General features: G+C 35.2%; 1 long non-coding RNA gene across 1 annotated transcript; it reads right to left on the reverse strand.

Moving 5' to 3' along the window:
- Positions 1-2,710: 2,710 nt before the first annotated feature.
- Positions 2,711-6,025, reverse strand: LOC149134394 (uncharacterized). The gene is made up of 2 exons (XR_016242875.1): positions 4,707-6,025; positions 2,711-4,225 (listed from the first exon to the last, which is right to left on the reverse strand). It is a non-coding gene; the product is annotated as an uncharacterized LOC149134394 (long non-coding RNA).
- Positions 6,026-6,823: the final 798 nt, after the last annotated feature.

Here is a 6,823-nt window from a genome sequence, read left to right on the forward strand (position 1 = left end):
GACCATATCATGCCATCGGACAAATTGTTTTTGGCCACTTCCCTCATGCTAGCTCCACAAGAGGGACATATTTTTTCAGTATTTAACAATCCGTATGTCTTGAGCCAGTGAATACTAGCTGCTGTTGTTGCGGTGGCGATGGCAATGTCGCGGTGATTAATTCCATTTGCACTGGGATATGTAGAAGTCATCGTGAAAAACCTGCAACTAATTTGTTCTCGTGTAGATTTCAATTTGAATTACGCGCGCTTTTGGGTGGGTATGATGGGTATATGTGATTTATTTTTAAAAACAATAATGAATAATGCAAAAATACATTTATTCATAAAGTTTAAACTGAACATGGAATGAAATATATTTATTTATAAACTTTAAACTGAACTTCATTTGTTTAAATTCTCGTCCACCTTACCTTCGCTTGTTTAAATTCTACGGAATTCTACAAGAATTACCCATCATACCCACCAACGAACACCCAAAAGCGCGCGTAATTCAAATTGAAATCTACACGAGAACAAATTAGTTGCAGGTTTTTCACGATGACTTCTACATATCCCAGTGCAAATGGAATTAATCACCGCGACATTGCCATCGCCACCGCAACAACAGCAGCTAGTATTCACTGGCTCAAGACATACGGATTGTTAAATACTGAAAAAATATGTCCCTCTTGTGGAGCTAGCATGAGGGAAGTGGCCAAAAACAATTTGTCCGATGGCATGATATGGTCATGTGGAAGGCCTTGTAGAAAACTGATTTCCATTAGAAAGGGAAATTTCTAGATAATAGCAAACTGAAAAGCGAGCAGATTATAGATATATTATATTATTGGGCTAAGGGAGATTTAGCTAAGAATTTAGGCCAGGAATGTCGTATAGCAAATGTAGCTGTAACAGATTGGAGGAATTACTGCCGTGATGTATGTGCAGAGTATTATATTGCGCAAAATATTAAGTTAGGCGGACCAAACCGAATAGTGGAGATAGATGAAAGTGCGTTTGTTAGAAGAAAATATAATGTTGGCCATCGGGTTAAAACGCAGTGGGTGTTTGGTGCGTTAGAAAGAGATACGAGAAGATGTTTTTTAGTTGCGGTAGAAGATCGATCATCTGATACCCTTTTAGAAATTATACAAGAGCGGATTTTACCAGGAACAACAATAATTTCTGACCTCTGGCGTTCATATAATACACTAAACACGCTAGGATATAGACATTTAACCGTGAACCATTCAATAAATTTTGTTGATCCGGTTACATTTGCCACAACAAATCACATCGAATGCCTATGGAAACATGCCAAGAACCAGAACAAAAGAGAAAATGGGACAACCCGGAATTTACTGCAAACACATCTAATAGAATTCATGTGGCGTTACGAATTGAAGGACGAGATCTTCCAGAAGTTATTGGAACAAATTCGACACCTATATCCATGCGTTTGAAACATTACAGAGTATAAGTATCTACGGAGCATAAGTATCACATTTATTTTTAAACTTAACTTCAAACTTCATTTGTTTTCTATTTTGATAAATTCTCTCTGTTGAAAATTATATTTTTATATTTTAAATAATTTGCAATTTCAGGAAAATGTTTTTATATTAAATTTGTGTTTTCTAATAATTGATAGATAGATACATAGTAGATAGATATCAGTAAGTAAGTAAGCCAAAGTATCAACTCAAACCAGCAGACAGACAGACAGACAGACAGATAGCTCAGCACGCAAGCAGGCAGACAGGCCAGCAGCAGGCAAGCAGGCAGACAGGCCAGCAGCAGGCATGCAGGCAGACAGGCAAGCAGGCTGACAGACAGCGACTACTTTCACTTCTGACATCTAATAGCGTGATAGTGCCGAAAAATGTTATACTTGCTAAAAGGAAGAACATGAGTATACAAGAGACACATGAATCAACTAAACAAAATGATTCGTTGAGAGCGAACCCAAAGGAATGGAAGAACCTGTGGAATGGTTATATGATACCTTTCAAGTACCAATGCCACCACAAATGATTTCACCCAAATGCATAAGCGAAAAATAAAGAAAATGTACGAAGAATTGTTTTATTACCCACAAGGGGCGACATAGAGGGGACGATACAACCTGATTTGGGGTCAGATGAAAACGGATGAATTAACAGAAACATGCATTTAAAAATTTTACAATGAAATCGAATTATAATCGGATGATGCGACAGACCGGAAGACATTACGGATGGAGTGGTAAGGCCTGTTTAGCACGGACCCCTCGTGCCCCGCCTCGCCACTGATAGCTGAGATGAGTCCTTCGTCTCATTCATGTGGTTACATTTATTCGCAACTTTCGTGCTACACTCTTCCATCGACTCTCAAACATTTTCGCAGTCAGGCATTTTCTCTCTAGCTCTACTTTCCTTTTGAGGTGGAAGGTGAAATAATTCATCAGTGCAGAGCTAGATATGAAAATGCCTGACTTTATACCTTTCCCCCTCGTTTTCCAAATAACCTGTCTCGCAATTGCTACCACAGTGAGAAAACAAATCTTACCTTCTTTCGAGAGGAAATCCGGCGGGTCAATTTTTACAATTGATTCAGTCGATAGCTATACTCTTCTAGTACCTGACAACAGTTGTTCAGCACATACCCACACCACCGACACCTCCGTCGGAGGGACGGCGCAACCATGTCTTGCGAGTTTGTCCCGAACAGGTAAGGCCCCTCGGTAACACTGCCATGCCAGAGACTTCTGAAAACTATCCAGGGTCTTTGGCCCGAATGTACGTCGGAAGAAAATGTACGAAGTTCCTGGAAGTGGATGCCAAAGAAAAAAATATGATAAAACAAGAAAAAAATCAAGAAAGGGAGACTGGGCAATGTAAAAATAATTGCTAATAAAAAGATATGAAATTACACTCTCTAAGAAAAAAAAAACTTAAAAGGGAAGATGTTAGGGGAATAATGACGATAATGGAACACCCCTCCCACGTGACGAGTGTATGTTATACAACTGCTAATCTTAAAAAGCCATAAAGTTCTGCTATTTTGTTCATGTAACAGAAAGTTTCTCTAAGATATTATGCTAATATTGTAGATAAAATTATATAAAACAAACCTTCACATTTACATTCATTGTCTGCCACAAATATTACAAATTTCCACTTACATGTTCTCGAACTTTAAAGATTTTATGCAGTTACTCACAGTGCGGAATAACAGATCATGTTTCTTTAAAAACGCCAGAAAGACACATCGTGAAACAAGGTGACTTTCTCAAGGGCAGAAATAATCAACAAAGTCTTCAAACATTTAGCAAATCCACTTAAGCAATAGCACCATGTGTCGTCGAGAAGTCGGCAGTAGTCGGTCATAGGTAGTTGTGTCTTACTTGACTAACTAACTATATTGCTCTACTGGAGTAGACGTTATAACAGTCTGACGTCGGATTACAATAATTACACACACACACACACACACTAGATAACCTGTAAGTGTATTTAGGAGAACATATCGTTTTCCAGTTCGATCTTACAGTGATTGTATAAGCCAGACAGGTCTACTCATAGGGTGTTTTGATTTTTATGAATGTATTGCAACCGAACAGATTAGACGCTGGCATGTTGATCTACACATAACATCTGGAATAAGCAGTGACTGTAAGGCAGTATATTATCTGATTCAGTTTTCTTCTGCAGCTGTATGAAAGCACCACCACTTGTTGGCGTCACCAATTTTTCTGTAGCTGGGAATTGACAACTGGTGCCAACTGTTAATGTAAACTGCTATTTCTAGCGTCAGATGTCCACAGTTGCACATATAAGAAGACGATGAAATCTGCTGGGATTTTTGGCAACAAAAGACAAATACTATTGTTACTACGAGCGACAAATGTTGAGAGAGTTTAAATGTTATTGTTCTTGGTGCAATTGTCATAGTATTCAAAAACTTACTGCTAGTCGTTGTATTTCTGTAGGCGGTATTTCCTTATGTTGATATCAGCTCGATTCAGTCACTGCTAGTGACTGTTTACTGTTCATTCACCGTGTTGCCTCATGCTCTTTCTGCTGTATTCCAAAGCCCTCTAGTTAGTGGTCGCTTGTGTGTCGATTTATACTGATCAATGGACTCCAGAAGGAGTGCGCCAAAAGTTACAATTATCACTGGAATCATTTTCACGATCATGTGGGTGACATTCCAGCAAATCATGGCATCGGGTGATTGCTGAATATTTCACTACACTTTGTTACCTAAAAATAAAGAGAAATTGATGACATGCCCCTTTTCTATTACTTTTGTGGTTTAGTATATTGAAAAGGCATCCATCTACGCCACCAGGGTAGAACATGGATTTATCATGGTGCTATTGCTTAAGTGGATTTGCTAAATGTTTCAAGACTTTGTTGATTATTTCTGCCCTTGAGAAAGTCACCTTGATTCACTATGTGTCTTTCTGGCGTTTTTAAAGAAACATGGTCTGTTTTTTTTTTTAACATTGCTAGTAACTGCATAAAATCTTCTAAGTTCGAGAACATGTAAGTGGAAATTTGTAATATTTGTGGCAGACAATGAATGTAAATGTGAATTTTTTAAATATAATTTTGTCTACAATATTAGCATAATATCTTGAAAAAACTTTCTGTTACATAAACAAAATAGTAGAACTATATGGCTTTTTAAGATTAGTAGTTGTATAACAATATATATTTAAGCAGAAAACAATATATTTACCTTAAAAGCAGTAGTAGTGACTCTTTCATGACTGACGTTTTTTGTAAAATAGCTTAGCCATTTTAAAGATAAGTACTATTGCATAATAGAAGGAACTGTATTAAATAAATTGAAATACATTCACAACAAAAACACCCCTTCTACTGACTGAAGGCTTTAATAAATCTATCACTATTAATATTACTATTCTCTTTCATATTCCAAACATTACCCACTAGGCAAAATAAATTTGACCAAAAATAAAACATAAGCCATATGTTTACTTACCTTGCATGTGTTAACTCAATGAGTAAATTGAAGTAATTAACTTTTTGTTAAATTTCCACTAGCAGCTTATTGGAAAAGTTCTTAAGGGTGTCAAATAGGAAACCATTCAGAGTTTTTTAGGATTCTCTGGGTTCAAATCCCACCGAGGTCAACTTTTGCTTTTCATTCTATCAGGGGGTCGATAAAAGAGTACCTGTACAGCTCAGTGAAATTGCAAGACTAAAAGAATCAGAGGCCAAATGCATTATGGTGATTGTCCTATCTCTTTGCTTTTTGACTTCAAACCCTTCTTTGCCTACTTTTGCAGTATACATAATAAGTCGCCTGGTCTAGCTCCACTACATAGACCCCAAGATATAGATAAAAAAAATAGGCTATAAGATAAAAATATATCACCTGACAATTGTCTTGATCTGATCCTGTGATAGACAGACGGATGGATAGTAAGTATGTCCCTATTTATAACACAGATTACATATCTGAATATAAAAGAAATGTTTGTAAGCACTTACTACAGACTTAAAATATCTATTCCAGAAAGTTCTAGTGAGATGGTGAAAGCATATAATAAAACATAATAAAACTGATGCATGCATGTGTGTGCATATATATATCTCAGGTTACTATTTCTTTGAAAAGCTCATATGGATTGAAACATATGGCCATCTGTAATGAATTATATTGAATTTAATGTAACATATACTAATATGAACACACACACATTAATATATGAAGGTGAATATGTGTGTGTATGCAAACAAAATTTCCTTTGTTTTTATCTCAACCACAGCAACATAATTTTTTAGTTGTATTTGACATCTCTTTCATGAGTGATAATCATTTCACCTCTGACCCACTGAAAGCTAAATTGGGCATTTAACGGGAAGTTTTTCCTGAAAGACTTTCAATTTAACTAAACAATTTCATAAACAAACCAATAGAAAAAAAAAAAAGAGTTTACAAATAAATAAAATTATGAGTATAAGGGCAGAAAAAGAGCAACAAGAAATTTTAATTAAATAAATAAATATATCAGATAAAAAACATGCAATGAATTACAAAGGATGTAATGAATTAGACTGAATAAAATAAAGAAAACAATAAAATGCACGCTTGATTTATTTATTTATTTTATTTTTTGTGTAAATATTTGAAAAACATGTAATTTTGTGTTTTGGTTTGTTATGATGTTGTCTTATCAGCTGATGTTAGGGTGTAGCCATTGTATGGTTGAACGAACTAAGTGAATGTCCTAGTTTAGATTAAACCAGTTTCCTAATGTATCTAATATGATTTTGTGAGGGCAAAAACCGTACAACCTTTAATTTCTTCTCCTTGATATGAAGGAGGCATCATGTTTATATAAAATTTATCAAAAGTACGATCTAGGATCAAATCTCGGAATAATTCACATTGTCATATGTTGAACCAGCTAAGAAAATAATTATAATTTCTTATTTTGGGATTGAAAAATTGATTTGAAATAAATCTAGTTTATTCAGTTGGATCAATTCATGATAATTTCAATACTACCAAGAAACACATTTTTTATAAAATTATTTAAAAAATTATTCTGTGCCAAAGTAAGAAATGATAAATTGTTGATATTAGATCATTTATTTTATCAGTTAGTGTTGTAATAAGAAAGTGTTGTAATAGTTGTAATGGTGTCGTAAGAGGAAAGCCTTCCTAAGCCAACTTCACCTTTTGTCTTTCAGAGGTCTGCAGAAATAAGCAAAATTAATTTCTGAATTTAATATTGTCTACTGTGGTTATCCATCACATTCACATGTAACCTACTCCTACATCTAAGGATGGCATTACTACTAAGTACAGAAGATTTAGAAACT

The sequence above is a fragment of the Octopus bimaculoides genome, chromosome 8 (genome assembly GCF_046866305.1).
Source record: "Octopus bimaculoides isolate indiv1 chromosome 8, ASM4686630v1, whole genome shotgun sequence".
In the NCBI taxonomy this organism is placed as follows: domain Eukaryota; kingdom Metazoa; phylum Mollusca; class Cephalopoda; order Octopoda; family Octopodidae; genus Octopus; species Octopus bimaculoides.